The sequence below is a fragment of the Oncorhynchus keta genome, chromosome 33 (assembly GCF_023373465.1).
Source record: "Oncorhynchus keta strain PuntledgeMale-10-30-2019 chromosome 33, Oket_V2, whole genome shotgun sequence".
NCBI lineage: Eukaryota > Metazoa > Chordata > Actinopteri > Salmoniformes > Salmonidae > Oncorhynchus > Oncorhynchus keta.
Window position 1 is genome coordinate 17533702 of NC_068453.1, and position 20240 is coordinate 17553941.

Here is a 20240-nt window from a genome sequence, read left to right on the forward strand (position 1 = left end):
TGGTAGTATGGATGTATGTGGTAGGGCTGGGATATAGGATGAGATGGTAGTATGGCTGTATGTGGTAGGGCTGGGTTGGAGGATGGAGATGGCAGTATGGCTGTGTGTGGTAGGGCTGCGATAGAGGATGGAGATGGTAGTATGGCTGTATGTGGTAGGGCTGGGTTAGAGGATGGAGATGGTAGTATGGCTGTGTGTGGTAGGGCTGGGTTGGAGGATGGAGATGGCAGTATGGCTGTGTGTGGTAGGGCTGCGATAGAGGATGGAGATGGCAGTATGGCTGTATGTGGTAGGGCTGGGTTAGAGGATGGAGATGGTAGTATGGCTGTGTGTGGTAGGGCTGGGTTAGAGGATGGAGATGGCAGTATGGCTGTATGTGGTAGGGCTGCGATAGAGGATGGAGATGGTAGTATGGCTGTATGTGGTAGGGCTGGGTTGGAGGATGGAGATGGTAGTATGGCTGTGTGTGGTAGGGCTGGGTTGGAGGATGGAGATGGTAGTATGGCTGTGTGTGGTAGGGCTGGGATAGAGGATGGAGATGGTAGTATGGCTGTGTGTGGTAGGGCTGGGATAGAGGATGGAGATGGTAGTATGGCTGTGTGTGGTAGGGCTGGGTTGGAGGATGGAGATGGTAGTATGGCTGTGTGTGGTAGGGCTGCGATAGAGGATGGAGATGGTAGTATGGCTGTGTGTGGTAGGGCTGGGATAGAGGATGGAGATGGTAGTATGGCTGTGTGTGGTAGGGCTGGGATAGAGGATGGAGATGGCAGTATGGCTGTGTGTGGTAGGGCTGCGATAGAGGATGGAGATGGTAGTATGGCTGTATGTGGTAGGGCTGGGTTAGAGGATGGAGATGGTAGTATGGCTGTGTGTGGTAGGGCTGGGTTAGAGGATGGAGATGGCAGTATGGCTGTATGTGGTAGGGCTGCGATAGAGGATGGAGATGGTAGTATGGCTGTATGTGGTAGGGCTGGGTTGGAGGATGGAGATGGTAGTATGGCTGTGTGTGGTAGGGCTGGGATAGAGGATGGAGATGGTAGTATGGCTGTGTGTGGTAGGGCTGGGATAGAGGATGGAGATGGTAGTATGGCTGTGTGTGGTAGGGCTGGGATAGAGGATGGAGATGGTAGTATGTCTGTGTGTGGTAGGGCTGGGATAGAGGATGGAGATGGTAGTATGGCTGTGTGTGGTAGGGCTGGGTTGGAGGATGGAGATGGCAGTATGGCTGTGTGTGGTAGGGCTGGGATAGAGGATGGGGATGGTAGTATGGCTGTGTGTGGTAGGGCTGGGATAGAGGATGGAGATGGTAGTTTGGCTGTATGTGGTAGGGCTGGGATAGAGGATGGAGATGGCAGTATGGCTGTGTGTGGTAGGGCTGGGATAGAGGATGGGGATGGTAGTATGGCTGTATGTGGTAGGGCTGGGATAGAGGTTGGGGATGGTAGTACCTCTGTGTGTGGTAGGGCTGCGATAGAGGATGGAGATGGTAGTATGGCAGTGTGTGGTAGGGCTGCGATAGAGGATGGAGATGGTAGTATGGCTGTATGTGGTAGAGCTGCCATAGAGGATGGAGATGGTAGTATGGCTGTGTGTGGTAGGGCTGGGTTACAGGATGGAGATGGTAGTATGGCTGTGTGTGGTAGGGCTGGGATAGAGGATGGAGATGGCAGTATGTCTGTGTGTGGTAGGGCTGGGATAGAGGATGGAGATGGCAGTATGGCTGTGTGTGGTAGGGCTGCGATAGAGGATGGAGATGGTAGTATGGCTGTATGTGGTAGGGCTGGGTTAGAGGATGGAGATGGTAGTATGGCTGTGTGTGGTAGGGCTGGGTTGGAGGATGGAGATGGCAGTATGGCTGTGTGTGGTAGGGCTGCGATAGAGGATGGAGATGGCAGTATGGCTGTATGTGGTAGGGCTGGGTTAGAGGATGGAGATGGTAGTATGGCTGTGTGTGGTAGGGCTGGGTTAGAGGATGGAGATGGTAGTATGGCTGTATGTGGTAGGGCTGGGTTGGAGGATGGAGATGGCAGTATGGCTGTGTGTGGTAGGGCTGGGTTAGAGGATGGAGATGGTAGTATGGCTGTATGTGGTAGGGCTGGGTTGGAGGATGGAGATGGCAGTATGGCTGTATGTGGTAGGGCTGGGTTGGAGGATGGAGATGGCAGTATGGCTGTGTGTGGTAGGGCTGCGATAGAGGATGGAGATGGCAGTATGGCTGTATGTGGTAGGGCTGGGTTAGAGGATGGAGATGGTAGTATGGCTGTGTGTGGTAGGGCTGAGGGGAGGCATGGAAAGGTACTCATTGGGGTGTTGGACCCAGCAGCTCTAACAAGGCTGTATGTGACTCATCACAATGTGTGTGCTACTAACAATGTGTGAGATGTGCTCTGGCTGGCATTACGAAACCCAGAGTGTTTAGCCCCTCTCACCCAGTCCAGCCTTAGAGAGAGAGAGAGAGAGAGAGAGAGAGAGAGAGAGAGAGGGGAGAGAGAGGGGGAGAGAGAGAGTGTTTGTGTGTGTTTACTGTTAAGTCCAGCCTTAGAGAGAGAGAGAAGAGAGGGTGTTTGTGTGTGTTTACTGTTAAGTCCAGCCTTAGAGAGAGAGAGAGAAGAGAGAGTGTTTGTGTGTGTTTACTGTTAAGTCCAGCCTTAGAGAGAGACAGAAGAGAGTGTTTGTGTGTGTTTACTGTTAAGTCCAGCCTTAGAGAGAGAGAGAGAGAGAGAAGAGAGTGTTTGTGTGGGTTTACTGTTAAGTCCAGCCTCAGAGAGAGAGAGAAGAGAGTGTTTGTGTGTGTTTACTGTTAAGTCCAGCCTTAGAGAGAGAGAAGAGAGTGTTTGTGTGTGTTTGCTGTTAAGTCCAGCCTTAAAGATAGAGAGAGAAGAGAGTGTTTGTGTGTTTACTGTTAAGTCCAGCCTTAAAGAGAGAGAGAGAAGAGAGTGTTTGTGTGTGTTTACTGTTAAGTCCAGCCTTAAAGAGAGAGAGAGAAGAGAGTGTTTGTGTGTGTTTACTGTTAAGTCCAGCCTTAAAGAGAGAGAGAAGAGAGTGTTTGTGTGTGTTTACTGTTAAGTCCAGCCTTAAAGATAGAGAGAGAAGAGAGTGTTTGTGTGTGTTTACTGTTAAGTCCAGCCTTAAAGAGAGAGAGAGAAGAGAGAGTGTTTGTGTGTGTTTACTGTTAAGTCCAGCCTTAAAGAGAGAGAGAGAGAGAAGAAAGAGTGTTTGTATGTGTTTACTGTTAAGTCCAGCCTTAAAGAGAGAGAGAGAGAAGAGAGAGTGTTTGTGTGTGTTTACTGTTAAGTCCAGCCTTAAAGAGAGAGAGAGAAGAGTGTTTGTGTCTGTTTACTGTTAAGTCCAGCCTTAAAGAGAGAGAAGAGAGTGTTTGTGTGTGTTTACTGTTAAGTCCAGCCTTAAAGAGAGAGAGAAGAGAGTGTTTGTGTGTGTTTATTGTTAAGTCCAGCCTTAGAGAGAGACAGAAGAGTGTTTGTGTGTGTTTACTGTTAAGTCCAGTCTTAGAGAGAGAGACAGAATATAGTGTTTGTGTGTGTTTACTGTTAAGTAATGTTTATGTAAGATGTCTCCCCGCCTCTTCGATGGGATTGAGAGGCTTGTTGAAGATGAGATGATGTCCTTATAACACGGACCTTATATAAGGAGCTCTCTCTCTCTCTTTGTTTGTCTGTCTCTCCCTCTATGGCCTTGAGTGGAATATGCAGACAACGTCTATGCAGATAACGCATAGGTGTTACGCCCCTGAAAACAGGGGAGAAATAATCACGAGAGTGATACGGTGTTGTATTCTCAAGTCAACATTTAGTTCAATCATTTCACAAAAGTAACACATTACATAACAGAAAACCCATTATCCAAATAACACAGCAAAATAGCTTATTAACAACACGCATGTTCATTCACAATCGACATAAAATGGCAGCTACTCTCAGTACGACGCTATCCTTCACTTCAACCGAGCAGGGCTAATATTACTCTCTTCAAACTTAACTCTAACTTCCTCAAGACGTTACTAAAACACACCTTAAACACTCTTGACATGTTCGCTAGTTATAACATTTAAATTACTATTTTTATCATCAATAAAGTACCTGAAAACAGGGGAGAAATAATCACGAGAGTGATACGGTGTTGTATTCTCAAATCAACATTTAGTTCAATGAGAAAAGACCGCGAATTTCCCCAGGAATATGCGTGGAGACCAGAGCAATCGATCTCCGGCTCATAGATTAAGAGCATTTCGTAGATCACAGATTAACACTTTTAGGCACCACAAAATAAAGTAATCAATATAACGTTTACACATTACTCTCACAATTCGTACCCTTTGACAGATTTGAACTTTATATGAATGTTATCAATCTCTATCAACTAATACTGAATGCATCTTTTTAACCTTAGATGTTTTAAGATCCTCACATACTATGAACTTACTAATACTTTTCAATGTATAACAGGCTATGAATATGTCCTTTAACCTGTCACATAGGCAGTCAAAGTTATATTGGAGATGTACTGTATATCATAAAGGCAGAAGTTCTCCTCTTGATGCTGTCCACAGTGTTATGTGTGGTGATGAATGTTGAATCGTTGTGTACATTTTGTGTGTACACAACGATGTGTTTGCATAAAGGTGTGTGTTTATGTGTATGTATGTGCTTAAGGGTGTATGTGGTTGATTGGGTGAAGGTTTTATGTTTGTGGGGTGGGTGTTGACGGAGGATATTTTTGGTCACTGGTGACGTGGTGGTGTGTGTGTGTGTGTGTGTGTACTGTGTACCGTGTGTGTGTGTGTGTGTGTGTGTGTGTGTGTGTGTGTGTGTGTGTGTGTGTGTGTGTGTGTGTGTGTGTGTGTGTGTGTGTGTGTGTGTGTGTGTGTGTGTGTGTGTGTTTGTGTGTGTGTGTATACTGTGTACTGTGTGTGTGTGTAACAAGATCTCATGTTGCTCCAAACGTCACATTTCTAAGTGGTTTTGACAATCTAGATTCCTCTTCTGCTCAGTATCGTTCTGTTTCTCCAAACATAACGTTTCGAAGTTGCTTTGTCATAGTTAAGGGTTAAGGTTTGGGATAGGGTTGGATCCGCAGTCATGGAATTACGCCCATTCACAACCCCTGTCCGCAGCTCCCTAGCAAAATGAAAACCTACTCAGTGGCATGTATTCATGGATGCCAAGGGAAGGGCATTTTAACCAGGTAGTTTAGGACAACAAAAACTAAGTGTGTATTGTCTGACAGAGTCATAGACAGTTTTGGCAACATGAAAGAAAGGAGGATGCCATTGGTGTTTCTCCACAAGTAGGGTGAGTCAACATTTTGTTATACTTGCAAACACACACACACACGCATACAGAAATCAGTACCATGGACAGCCACATCATATTTAGCTGATGTTGATTGGACTGAATTGTTTTTGGTCTTTTAGTCACTGTATTATATTAAGCGTAGGTGATTTGATGAATTTGAAATGGTGCTGGAATAGTGGAGGCAGCTCCTGTTTTCTTTGCGACTTGCTGTAAGTCTCTGTGGTTCTAAATCAATAGTTGTTTAGTAGTCCTAAAAATGTCAGAAACATCAACTTGCTTGACCATGCTGTAGGTCATGTAACTGTTTGTTACATGCAATATGCTTTGTGGACTTCACCGGACAGAGCGTGCTCTCCGGTTTTGTGATGAAACAAAGGTGTGGTTGAATTTATTCTGCCACTGTGTCTTCTTGTTGTCTCGGCCTTTAGGCCCAAATATGACGGTGGCAAGGCATATGAACTAACAGGTTATAGAGCAAACAACTAAATGATCACGTTGTAATATGCAAATTTACCCACGCACCGCTGCTGAGCCTATTTGACCTTGATTTCCGGATTCATGGGATTCTGCTCAAAACCCAGGCCTACTTGATGGTAATTGCGCTCACTGTTTCCTCCAGTGAATGGTTTTGAAGGCATTTTCCAACTTCGTCGGGAAATGGACAGATGTCCAATTTCTAAGTCAATCTTGGGCGGTGTGTGTGTGTGTGTGAGCACATTCTAACCCCTCTCTTTCTTTACTTAATTGTTTACCTGGCCAGAGAACTTTAAAATGTGTGTGTGTGTGTGGGCATCTTGCAAGTTCATGTTGTGTGTGTTTTGGACTGGCCATACACACCACCACCACTTCTTTCACTACGAACTCTGCCTCACATACCCAACTATTAGTTCTAGGATGTACTGTATGATCATGCTGTTTTTGACAGATACATGGACGTTTGGAGGGAATGATTAAATGGAGGGAGGGAGGGATAGATTGAAGACAGGTGGAGGAAGGAGGTGGTATGAGGCAGATAGCTGCTGGGGGTTGTGGGTAGTGAGAGGAACAGGGTCAGAGTATCGGGTGACTTGGGAAGGGATGCAGAACTAGGTGAAGGGTTATGGGCTGGAAGACAGGGGCTGTTAAGGGGCTGTGGTGACACATATACACACACACACACTGAAACACACACACACAGACAGTGCTGGCTGCTGGCGCCTGATGAAGAACATCAAGAGTGAAACCTCAGTGACTCATAGTCCAGTCATGGAACCATAGATGCAGAGCACTTATGTGTTCATGGATGTGGACATGTTTAACTATACTTGTGGGGACCAGAGGTCTCCATAGGAATAGTAAATGAACAAAAATGTTATCAACTGGGGACATTTTGTTAGTCCCCACAAGTTCAAATGCTATTTTTAGGGGGTTTATGGTTAAGGTTAGAATTAGAATTAGGTTTAGTGTTAGGAGCTGGTGTTCGTTTTAGGGTTAGGTTTAGGGTTAGGGTTAAGGTTAAGGTTAGGGTTAGGGTCAGGTAAGGGTAAGGGTAAGGGTTAGAGTTGGGGAAAATGTGTGTGTGTGTGTGTGTGTGTGTGTGTGTGTGTGTGTGTGTGTGTGTGTGATGGCATGTAAACGTAGTGTCTCCATTCCAGTGAAATGGTGTTTAACATCTAGTTTGGGCAGATATCTCTCTCTCACCATGATTACAACATTTTGAAGGCCAGCAAAATGTTTTTTTTTCATGAAACATCTGTTTAATCCTTTCAACAAGTTGTTTTTGATTGTAGTCTGAGGATTCCTTTGCCCCTTCCACCCTCCAAGGTTTCCAACACAATGGCAGCCCGTCATAACCACAACCACAATAACACAATCCCAACACAACAGTCACACTAACCATTACAAATGTGAATCATGGCAGTCAGAGGATGTTTTCACTCGGAAACAGTACCGACTGCTGTGTGTTAGAAGAACTGCAACAGAGGAAGACAACCAATCTATATACAGAAAGGAGTAAAGGGAGAATCTTAGAGTGTTTTGGAGAGTGGTAGAGAAAGAAGGAATTGGAGAGAAAAGAGGATGAGGAAGAGAGAGAGTGTGGCTCACTGCCTGTTGACTCACTGAGCAGGAATGACTTGACTGGTCATGATCTGTATGACTGAGCAGTGCGCAAGCTCTCTCTTTCTCACACACGCTCTCTCTCTCGCACTCTCTCACCACAGACACACTCACCCGCTGAGTGGAGAGCTCCAGGACAGGCTGCTCTCGCAGCACAGCCTCAGGGACTTAGAGGTACTCTGCTGGGGAAGAGAGACAGGCAGGGACCCCCCCCCCCTGGAGCTCACTGGAACTTACTCTGTTTTTCTCTCCCTCTCTTTTTGTCTATTCCCTCTCACTCAGTCTCTCTCCCCTTTCTCTCCCATTATCTCTCTATTTCTACTCTCTCCTTCCGTCTCTTTCCCTCTCTCCTCTCCTTCTCAGGACGGACACAGGATGTGAAGAGAGCAGGTGGCTGACAGTCTCACAGCAACAGTAGGTTACTTTTTCTATTTTCATTTTTTCATGTTCATAATATATTACAGGGAGTTTGTTTGTGTGTTTTCGTTCCAAGGACATGGAGTCATATTGGAACACATCACTGCAAGTCAGGACAGATTCAGAGGAGATTCAAATCATGATCTTAATAAGTGGAATGCGTGATTATTCAAATGCCGCCGCTTATTCTCAGAACTCATTGTTCACCTACTGCCAGAGCTTGGCTTTAGGCTACCCTTTGGCTAGGTTAGTGATGATATGGTGCAGCTCTGTGCTTAGTCATTAGTAGGGATCTATGATGTAGTCTGTCTGTTCGCTGTAATGACTGAGGTCATTTATCTCCATTATATCTCCTCCTCCTCTGATTGCTGTGGAATATGAGAGGCTAGAGAGGGAGTTAACCTACCTACTGTACGGTTGTGAACGGGTCAACTCAGTTAGGAGCCCATATCAATTAGAAAGGGACTCCAAGGGACATTAGAATGGACAAGACTTTCCAAGGCGTGTTTGAATCAGATTTATTGTGCAACATTCCGGTTTCTGAGACCAATCTCACAGAGACACACACACACACCTACACCTGAGGTAACTATAGCTGTTGACTCAGCTGGTTTTGTGTTTCTGTGAGGCTCCTCCTCACACCTCCGTATGTTCTTGGAATCAGCGTGTGAATGGCTGGGAGGGGTGGGTGTGGCACGCACCACTGTACCTTGACCTAACACCCGCAACGCCCACACACTCGTAAACCTGTATCTTCACAATCACACTCTTACATACAAGGTTAAGGGCATGGCAAAGTTTGTGATTTATACTGGACTAATTCAGGTAGGGGCTCCTTCCTTCTCCACACACCTGGATTGTCCTACTGTGTGTGTGTCTGCTGCAATAGAAAGGCCTCATTCTGTCAGTATGGCTGATTCACTGTAGGGGGGAGGCCGGGGGAGCTTAAAACCTGCTCGTCTCTCATGTGACACACACACACACACACACACACACACACACACACACACACACACACACACACACACACACACACACACACACACACACACACACACAGACACACACACACACACACACACACACACACGCTTATCTCTGCTGGTCCGACTTAGCAGTGTGTTTGTGGCCATAGATCATGTCCCTCTAATTGAAAATGAAGCTCCTGTTCTCATGGCTCTGGATGTATGGGGACTGGAGTTGTCTTTGTGCCTCACTAGAGTGGCCCAGATTCAGTCAGGTCAGCTTGGGTCTCCACTTCAGGGTTAGTAGACAGGTCAGGGTCAATGGCATGGTTGTTTGTGTGTGTGTGTGTGTGTGTGTGAGAAATAAAGAAAGAAAGAAAGAAAGAAAGAAAGAAAGAGTTGGATACCACTGAGAGAGCATGTGAACTGGGTCCGGTTTCCCACAATGCCAAGTGTGTACAGAGATATGAGTCGTGGTCACTCAGGTGGAGCCCACCTCTGTTCCTACATCACCACAGAAACAGGCCTCTCATTTTGTTATCACTTACAGACTAAATTGGGGCTACATTGGAATTGCCCCACTTGACCAACAATCGCCGCCCTACTAGGGAATATGCTCTTTAAGGAATAGCTAACACTTGGGAACTGATAAGTGGGATTGACAATAATCTGTGATTAATATATAGATGTTTAAACTTCCTCTTCACTTTTTGGTTGGTGGTCTGTGCTGTTTGCTTGTCAACAGCCCTGTGGCGTGCCCAAGCCTGTGGCTATTCCCATTTCTCCTGGTATTCCCAGTTCTCCTCCTGGCTTGGCTGGGCTCCTCTCCAGCTTCCTGTAGTGGAGTGTTTGGCATCACACCGTGCCCAGGAACACACATTGCAGCCATGCCTGTGGGCATGAAGTGTGCATGTGGGAGAGGGAGAGAGATGGAGTGTCAGGGGAGGTAGAGTAAAGGTACTGTCTCTCTCAAACACACACACACACACACACACACACACACACACACACACACACACACACACACACACACACACACACACACACACACACACACACACACACACACACACACACACACACACACTACTTAGCAGTGCCACACTTTCTCACATGGTTGTGGGCTTCCTTTTCTTTACTAGTTTTTGTTGACTGCTGAGATAGACATACCCTCTGTGTTTGGTAGACCTGGAGTCAGAGGAGAGGACAGGAGAGGGGCCAGACTCACCCAGGTGGACAGAGGTAGGAGTGGACGGAAGGGGACACCCATGGAGGAAGGTCACTCTGATATTTCCCACTACTGACCCCCTTGTCTTGCATAGCCAGACATCGTATTCTTGCAATCGCAAAAATCAAAGCTCGTGACACTTTGATGACTCGACTGGTATTCTTGTGCTTTTCTCAGGAAATGGGAGGCTGTGGAGGATATGACAAACAGGCCTCATTCAGTCAGCAGACTAACAGCTCTACTGTACGCCACAGGGTACAGTGAGTAAAACTATGTATTTACTAAGGATCATACGGGAAGCCGTGACCTGTTTGTCATGGTCCTGTTAATGACTAATTAGTGTGTGTGTGCAGATGTATTTCAATTCAGAATTTTTTTATTTGATTTGTGTGTCTGTCAGTGCCTGCGTTTCTTCATTGTATGTTAGTATTGTGTAGAGAATGCGTGTTTGTTTTTGTGGGTGTGTGTATTTGTTTACATCTGTGTGTGTCTCTGTGTGAATGTGCGTCAGTGGATGGTAACCAAATCTGGCCTGCTCTGACCCATCCCTCTGGTGATGCACACACTCTGCCACGTCTCACAGCTCTGTTGTAGTGGAATGAATACCTGTTACGTCTCGGAGGGAGGGAGGGAGGGAGGGAGGGAGGGAGAGGGAGGGAGGGAGAGAGAGAGAGAGAGAGAGAGAGAGAGAGAGAGAGAGAGAGAGAGAGAGAGAGAGAGAGAGAGAGAGAGAGAGAGAGAGAGAGAGAGAGAGAGAGAGAGAGAGAGAGAGAGAGAGAGAGAGAGAGAGAGAGAGAGAGAGAGAGAGAGAGAGAGAGAGAGAGAGAGAGAGAGAGAGTTCACCTGGGACGACTTCTCAGTTGAAGCAGAACACACACAGTTCTGAAGCAGTGAAGCTCGCTCCCACACGTGCTGGAGAACGGTCACTGTTTGGCTGGTCCCAAGGGTATCTACACATCAGGCCCTGAGTGTTGCGGGAAACCAGGCCAGCCTGTTCCACACACACACACACACACACCCCTCCGTAGCTATCACTGTCAGAGCTCCCATTAGCGTCATTGTTCCCTTGGCGACAACAGGGTTAGGGGTCACTTAGCAACGGCAGAATGTTGAGGACACTGGAGGGAGACTGGAGCTCAGTGCTTCTGGCCTTTTGTTCCAGAACATAGCCTCAAGTCTGAAAATAGATATGGGCTTTAATATTTCCACACTGTTTTCCTCCGCAAAGTGATGACACACTCTTCTATGGTAGTCGGATGTCGTCATCACAGCTGATGACATACGTTAATGTATAGAGAATCTATGTCCTTCTATGATATGAGGAAGCCGGCGTGATGTTCTATATGACACTGAGCATGATGGATCGTCTCCTCTCCTTCTGGCTCACTGCCAAGAAGGGCTTTACATGTCTTAGAGTAGGCTTCCTCTTTCCTTATTCCCTATTTGATCAGACGGCACACCGTAAACACAAGGGGTGGTGATCGATACAAGCAGTGTGAGAGTTCTTCCCAGTAACAAATGTTTTTGACAAGGTTAACAGCGGTGATAAATGACCATAGTACTGGAAAAGCAAGCGTGAACATTTATGACACCACCAGGCTGTGCTGCCGTGTACCTGTGCTTCATGTAGTACCTGCGTCACACTACCTGTGTACTCTAATGACCGTCAGAGAAGTGGCCCTATATAGTCCTTACAGTGCACTATAAACTGAATAATCAGATAAACATGATATTATGAAAAAGCTTATCATATACTGGGAACCACGTAAAAATATATTCAGGAAAAATAACATTCTGGCATGTGGATATGCTTACACCTTTTTCTCTCTCTCTCTCTCTCTCTCTCTCTCTCTCTCTCTCTCTCTCTCTCTCTCTCTCTCTCTCTCTCTCTCTATGGAGTGGCACTGTGACACAGAGTGATTGAACCTTTAGATATTGAGGCAGGCAGAGATCAAAAAAGTCCTGTAGTTATTGATTTGTAGGGACGGAGAGGTGCCTGAGGAATGATTTGTAGGGAGGGAGAGGTGCCTGAGGAATGATTTGTAGGGAAGGAGAGGTGCCTAAGGAATGATTTGTAGGGAAGGAGAGATGCCTGAGGAATGATTTGTAGGGAAGGAGAGGAGCCTGAGGAATGATTTGTATGGAAGGAGAGGAGCCTGAGGAATGATTTATAGGGAAGGAGAGATGCCTGAGGAATGATTTGTAGGGAGGGAGAGGTGCCTGAGGAATGATTTGTAGGGAGGGAGAGGTGCCTGAGGAATGATTTGTAGGGAAGGAGAGGAGCCTGAGGAATGATTTGTAGGGAAGGAGAGATGCCTGAGGAATGATTTGTAGGGAAGGAGAGGAGCCTGAGGACTGATTTGTAGGGAGGGAGAGGTGCCTGAGGAATGATTTGTAGGGAGGGAGAGGTGCCTAAGGAATGATTTGTAGGGAGGGAGAGGTGCCTGAGGAATGATTTGTAGGGAGGGAGAGGTGCCTAAGGAATGATTTGTAGGGAGGGAGAGGTGCCTGAGGAATGATTTGTAGGGAGGGAGAGGTGCCTGAGGAATGATTTGTAGGGAAGGAGAGGAGCCTGGGGAATGATTTGTAGGGAGGGAGAGGTGCCTAAGGAATGATTTGTGGGGAGGGAGAGGAGCCTGAGGAATGATTTATAGGGAAGGAGAGATGCCTGAGGAATGATTTGTAGGGAAGGAGAGGAGCCTGAGGAATGATTTGTAGGGAGGGAGAGGTGCCTGAGGAATGATTTGTAGGGAGGGAGAGGTGCCTGAGGAATGATTTGTAGGGAAGGAGAGGAGCCTGGGGAATGATTTGTAGGGAGGGAGAGGTGCCTAAGGAATGATTTGTAGGGAGGGAGAGGTGCCTGAGGAATGATTTGTAGGGAGGGAGAGGTGCCTGAGGAATGATTTGTAGGGAGGGAGAGGTGCCTGAGGAATGATTTGTAGGGAGGGAGAGGTGCCTGAGGAATGATTTATAGGGAAGGAGAGGAGCCTGAGGAATGATTTGTAGGGAGGGAGAGGTGCCTGAGGAATGATTTATAGGGAAGGAGAGGAGCCTGAGGAATGATTTGTAGGGAGGGAGAGGTGCCTGAGGAATGATTTGTAGGGAAGGAGAGGAGCCTGAGGAATGATTTGTAGGGAAGGAGAGGAGCCTGAGGAATGATTTATAGGGAAGGAGAGGAGCCTGAGGAATGATTTGTAGGGAGGGAGAGGTGCCTGAGGAATGATTTGTAGGGAGGGAGAGGTGCCTGAGGAATGATTTGTAGGGAGGGAGAGGTGCCTGAGGAATGATTGTAGGGAAGGAGAGGAGCCTGAGGAATGATTTGTAGGGAAGGAGAGGAGCCTGAGGAATGCTCTTCAGATGTACAGTCGTTGATTTTAGAGGTGGAAGAGAGAAGTGCTCAGACTCCGAGGGCTTTGGACTGGCCGTGAGCCAGCAAGCAAACACTGGGCGTCTTTGAGGAGAACCGCTATGGTGCTGGGGGGAGGTCAGAAATAGTTGGCTCATTTTCCATCTGCATATCCAACGATAGAGAAATTATATATTATTCTCTGGAGACCGTGACATAAAGTTCTTGCCTAATCATCAACCATTCCCCACTCACTCAAACACACGCCTACATAGTACTATCAGATGTCTAAACTTGAAGATTTCTCTCTTCATAAACAATGTTGTACAGTCATAGTGTGGCTGCTGTTGAAGCCGGCTGGGGCTTTCTGGAAAATTAGTTTACGGTAAAAAGGAGCTCTCTTTTTGGGAAGTTGCCTTGGCGATGGGCCAACAGGGAGTCCGCCTGCTTTGTGTGTGTGCATGTGTGTGTGCGTGTGTGTGTGTGTGTGTTGTTGTTGTGACTCAGTGTTTGTGGGCTGCAGATAACTGTGTCAAAATTAAAAGAAAATGTGTCCCATTTAAAATAGATTTTAGGGCTTTAGTAAGAAAATAGCAGTCCTCAGTTTGCCGTGGCAGATGTTTGTCAGAGACTAAGAATGTACTGTACATATATACTATCTTAATTTGACCAGTTTCGCACTGCAGGAAAATAATCCTGCAGGAACAGGAAATGTGAATTATTATGTGGATTGTAATTAATGGACGTTCCTAGGCCGTCATTGAAAATAAGAATTTGTTCTTAACTGACTTGCCTAGTTAAATAAAGGTAAAATAAAAATAAATAAAAATAGGGGCTGATTCATTTTTAAAAAATGTTTTAAATCAAGTCTCACAAATTTAAAGTGGAAATTAAACTTAAGAAGCCGTTTTAAACCTCAAATACACTACAATTTGCATTTCCTGTTGCACTGCAAAATTATCTGACAACACAGTGATCAAATTACGATAGCACATCTGTGTATAATTGGTTTACTGTAAATGTGAACCACTTTGTCAAGATGTGTGAGTTTTGTCTCAGCTTAATTCCAAGGAGGGTGATGGTTCCCCCCTTTCCCTTCTCTTGCAATAGACACACACAAACACACACCCTGTCAGTTGGGATGTGTGGAGATAAACAGGAGGCTGATCACAGCAATCCTGAATGCTACCACCGTCATCTGGGTTTAGTGACTCACCCTGCCGTCATCTAGCCCCTCCGAGGGTCACACACGTCACCCAGAGCCCCACAACACACCCCTCTTCCTGGCTTGCCCCCCCCCCCCTCTCTATGGCCTACTCATCCCTCTCTGGCTCCCTGGCAGCCTGCTCCTGAGCTGGAGGTGAAGAGAGTCTCTGTTTTTCTTTCTCGCACATTTCCAGAGCCTTTCAGTCTCATACGCAGAAAAACAAGGGCTATTTTTTAACCGTGCTCCAATTAGGATGTTAAGATTGTTTATCTATTTCCGTGAAAGACGTGTCCTCCCAGCTTGCAGTGGCACAGAAAATGGAGCAACGTTCGTCCCGTTCCCGGAACTGGATCCAAACAGAGACAGATATTTAAGATTCTCTTGCAAGCGAGGAGACGCACTTGTTATTGTCCTCTTTTTCTCTGACAGTGGAAAAATACTTTGGATGGTTATGGGGAAACGTCAGCCTGCCTTGTGTGTGTTCTGAAAAGCCAGGAACTCTTAAATCTTATCTTATTATGTGGGCTTATTTTCGTGTGTGTGTGTGTGTGTGTGTGTGTGTGTGTGTGTGTGTGTGTGTGTGTGTGTGTGTGTGTGTGTGTGTGTGTGTGTGTGTGTGTGTGGCATTCAAAAGTCTGGCACTGTACTGTATTCCTCGCTTACTGCATAGATGCATGTTCGATAGTATTTGATTAAAAGCCCCCACTTACTCCAGAACCATGATGGATGTTCTGTTCTCCCTCCATCAGACTGATCTGCCATTAGCATAGCTCCACACAGTGGGCTAATACCTGCCATCAGTACAGCCTATTGCTCTGCATGGACCATGCATGAACCCATAGCGCAGCTAGCGCTCGCGCGCTAATGCACATTAACACACACATGAACCCAGCGATACACGCTAGGCTTAACCACATGATCTGGAATGGGGTACTGACAGAGACACTTATCCAGTAATGGAGGGTCTTTATTGGTTAACTCCTGGAATGCCCCTCAGAGAATGGCCCCATCATCCAGTTTAATGCCTTATCACCACATCTGTACTGAACGTGTGGCGTCATCTGTCACGGTTCACATACTGTACAGCACAGGGTCTTTGATGGGGTTGCAGGCTCCTTCATTATCATTACTCAGTTGGCACTCCTGTTTTGTAACATCCTATGCAGATTGACACGCACGCGCACACACAGAAACACACACACACACAATATTCACATCATGGACACCTGTGCATGTTGGCTGTGTACCCTATCATGAAAGATCTGTTTCAATGTGCAACCTCCTCCTTTAGCTTCTCCCATTGACTTTCCATAGACTTTCTTGATCAGGAATCCAATAAAGAGACTTAAGCCAGAGGTTCCAGGGGTTCTGAAAAGACTAGGAGGGAAGGTATTAATCAGTAGTATGTCAACACTGATTCACTGTCTCTGATGAAATGCCAGTCACTCCTTTGAGCCTCTTCAGCACTGCATTCCGCTACACAGTTCCAGGAACAGTTATGTCAATATAATGGCTCAGATGCTATCTTTACAGGAATGAAGGATACGCTCAGGTCAGGAATGATGTAGTCCCAGGGGATAGAGGGGTTTGGCGTGCTGCCTGTTGAAGACAGGAGAACTTAGTCAGTCATCAGGCCTCATAAAGCTCTGGATGACTCACTGTTTTAACACCTCAGCAGTGTGTCCTCTCTATTCTGCTTTAGTGAGTCCCATCAGAACAGTGTTTCTCACATTCATCAAATGACTGATTCGCATTATATTAGATGTGTTGTCATGGTGGGAAAGATGCTCTGAGTGATGACTCATAATCCCTTTCCCCTCCCACACGTATCGACACACACACACACACACACACACACACACACACACACACACACACACACACACACACACACACACACACACACACACACACACACACACACACACACACACACACACACACACACACACACAACCCGTAGGTAACTAATGCCATATCCGGCAGGAGGGGTAACCTTGTCGTCTGATTATCATACTGGCAGTGAGTAATTCTTCCTGTGTAATGACGAGAACATCCTTTCCAGAGTCAACCCTCCATCATCCCCCATCATCCTCCTCTTATGCACCTTGACCACAATCTACCCTCTCGCAGTCACCCCACATCCACAGAGCTCTGTCTGTCTCCTCCTCTTGTGTGAGGCGTTTATGTGTGTTTGAAACTCAGAGTGGACGACTTGCAGCACATACCGTTTCCACCCTTTTCTGAAACTAACAAATGAATAACCTTGTGTCACTTTTTTGGATGAGTATAAGATGAAGTCTAATCTCACTAAATAGGTGTGCCGCAAGGCAGATGTGCCCATACAAGTTTGGACAAAAGAAAGATGCTACTCTACCCAGAATAGGTATAGGCCGGCCTCTCCCTGAAAAAGGAATCTCATAAAATCTTCAGGAAAATTACCCCCCCCACCCCTCTCCACCACCATCCAGGCTGTTATATAAACACACCACCGTCACTTTCTCTCTTTCTTGCTCTCTCTTGATGTTTTTGATACCCCGAGTGAAGGAATGGAGGAGCAGCAGCAGGAAGGGGGACATTACCGTCACCCGCAGCAGCTAGGGCCTGCCGGGCTGGTGTGTGGGAGTCTCTATCTCTGCATGTTACTTCCTGGGAGAGAATGAAACAGAAAGCGCAACGGCCAAACCTCACAAGGGCTCCTTTCACATGGGGGGGAAGTGGTAGAGTTGAAATCTGTCTCTTACTTATTCATTCATCCCACAGGGTGTTGTTGTTGGTAGGTTTGGGGTTGGCTTCTCTCTTTCCTCTCCCCTACCATGCTACGTGCTGGTGGGTGACTATTTATGGTGTGGTTTATGAGATGTTATGCCTCCCCCTAGTGTCCAAAGGCAGGATTGTAGAAAAGTGCCACGTTGTGATGATACTGTTCTATCCAACTGTGTTTTCCTTATTTACAACATGCTCTGACATACACTATGCTCTATGGCCATTATAGGTCATCCAACACCCAGCATTCAGACACCTGTGATTGACTGTGAGAACCTCTTTGACCAACTGCTATTAAGCTGTGTTGTCATGGCGACGCCATGGTTACGTAAGTGTTTTGGCCTGGTTCTCATAATCACAAAGCACAGAGCTCTTTGTGTCCCAGTCGTTTTTTCCGACACTGGACACCCCAGCTGTGATCTGTTCACTCACTGTACATTCCTCCACCTGAATGTGATATGATGAAGATCAGGTGGGATACACAGGTGTGTGTGCTGCCTGCCACGCCCTACGTGAAACCCACGTGTGTGTTTGTGTGTGGTGTGTGGTCATGATGTCATCGTCAACACAAGCCCCATTGTAAATAGAAATAGGGTTTGGGGAGGTGCACATCGGTGTGTCACTGTGTCACATGGACAGCAGCCTGTGCCCTGCCGTGTCCATAGATACCTGCAGGACAGGTACAGTAAGCCGGACACAATAAGGAAGCTATTGTAAGGCTATGAGGCAAGCACTGTAAAACAGGTAAGATATCACGACTAGTGTTTAGTGGCTGTGAGAGTAGTTTGTTTGGTTACTCATGGATGTGGAGTGTTTGCCCAAACACACACAGACACACACTCACTCACACACACTCTGTGGTCATGTGGTGTTTCTATGTGTTTTTCCCAGGACCCTTGGCAGGCAGAGAGGTCGCTGAGCTCTGAGAACAACAGTTAGTTGGGTGGGTGAGTAACATTGTAACATTCATGTTTGTTGGGTGAGTTCTAGAATAGAAGACGAGTAGACTGGTTAGATGTTGTTACGTATTTCTTACAGTCATTTATTGTTGATAGATAATGATTGCTGTAATGAATTGTGCATACAAAATTGTATAATTGTCCTATACTGTCTAATATTGTAATGTGTTATGTTTTCTTTATGTTGACGTGACGAGAATAGTATCTAAAGATATGATAGTATTCTTATAATGTTGCTGCAGATCTTCTTCACAGCTCTACTGTTAAGAGGCAGTGTCCAAAGTGTGGAGGATGATGTCACACATCAGCTGTCCTCATAGCTGGGCTACCATGGCAACGACATTCATCAGAATGACTTCCTGCAAAAGCAAAGCACTGTCACGATCACTTTCTGTAATGACAGATCACTTTACGAGGATAATTATTGTGTTTGTGTAAGGTTAAGCATTGAAATGCGATGCCAAATGAGTGGACTGTCTTTGTAAATCTACTTGTCATCCATGTCACAACTGCTGCACAGAGTTTCTAAATAAGCAAAGTGTCCTCCAAAATCTTTGCTGCTGCCATGCAACCACTGCATCCCTATTATCCGGCAGTGAAAGTCTTCCCCCAGAGGCTGGTTTCACATGGTGGTTTAGATTAATGTTCCCAGTGTCTAGCACCATTTGAAATCAGTGTTCTTGGGGACAGGAGAACAGCACTGGGCCTCTGGTAGTGTCAGTCAGTCTATTGGAGCCAATCCTCTCTCTCTCTTTCCCCTTTAAAGGATGACTGATTTCCTCTGGTGTTTAGAGCCCCTTACAGCCTTCTAGCACCATTTGAAATCGGTTATAATGACTGGGGTTCAATGCCTCAATGTCTTCATGATGTCTACATGTCAACTCTACAGTCAAGCAGACAGGAAATGAATTGGATGAATGTTCATATTATATGTGTCACAGGGTCTCTGCTCTTCAGATCCTGGAATCACAATGAGTTGGACAGGAGCTCAATTCCAGTGGGACAGTTTAAAAGTTTTTATTGAATAAATGTTCAATAAAACTGAATTGATATTGCAACCTTATTTTACTTTTTCTGTGTGTATGTTATCATATTTGTGTCCGTGGTTCTGAACCTGCATGTGAACTATATAAACCTGCTCTGCTATGTATAAAACTTATCAGAGCTCAAGGGATCATAACAAGTCTTTTCACAATACCCTCACTCATAACAGATTTAATCACTGTTATATCTACAAGCACTCAACACAATCCAACACTTACTTTATAACATGATAATGGAAACAGGAAAGGCTTTTTATTGCAGGGCTTGTACCAGACACCACACAGAACCACAGAAGATGGCGTCTACTGAGTACAGAATGTTAAACCGGAAAAGTTCCTGTTCTGTAATGTGGGGTGAATGAGTTCCAAGGAAGCCTGATGTTTTCAATAAGATTTTAAAGTTGTGGAAGTTTATCTCATCTCTGCTCGGCGTCTCTGTCGCCTGTGTTACCATGTCACTCTCCGGGTCTGGCGAGACATGCAGTGCACAACCGGTATCTATTCATTTAGTGTGTTGTTGGGTGTAGGTAAAGGTGTGGGCGATGGCATTGATGGTGGTTAGCATGGTAGTATGAACATGATCATGGAGTTGAACTTGGAGACCATCCCAGAGAATGCAGTTGAACTGGGAGAGGAAGAGGAGGAGGCAAAGGAAGAAAAATAAGTGCCTCTCCACATTCGAGCTCTACAGGGGTACAACTTGGACCCGAGGTCATTCTGTGTACATGATTATTAGCTGAGATACTATGCAATTTCAACTCATATCATTATTTTAGAACCTAATTGGGGAGGACAGGCTCATTGTAATTGCTGGAATGGAATGAACGGTAAGAAACACATCAAACCTGTGGTATTATGAGCCATTCTCCCCTCACCAGCCTCCTGTGGAGCCTGTATTGG

At 46.0% G+C, this 20240-nt stretch overlaps 1 long non-coding RNA gene across 1 annotated transcript; it reads left to right on the plus strand.

Moving 5' to 3' along the window:
- The first annotated feature begins 6937 nt into the window (after positions 1-6937).
- LOC118366295 (uncharacterized) lies at positions 6938-19360 on the plus strand. The gene is made up of 2 exons (XR_004821927.2): positions 6938-7823; positions 18230-19360. It is a non-coding gene; the product is annotated as an uncharacterized LOC118366295 (long non-coding RNA).
- Positions 19361-20240: the final 880 nt, after the last annotated feature.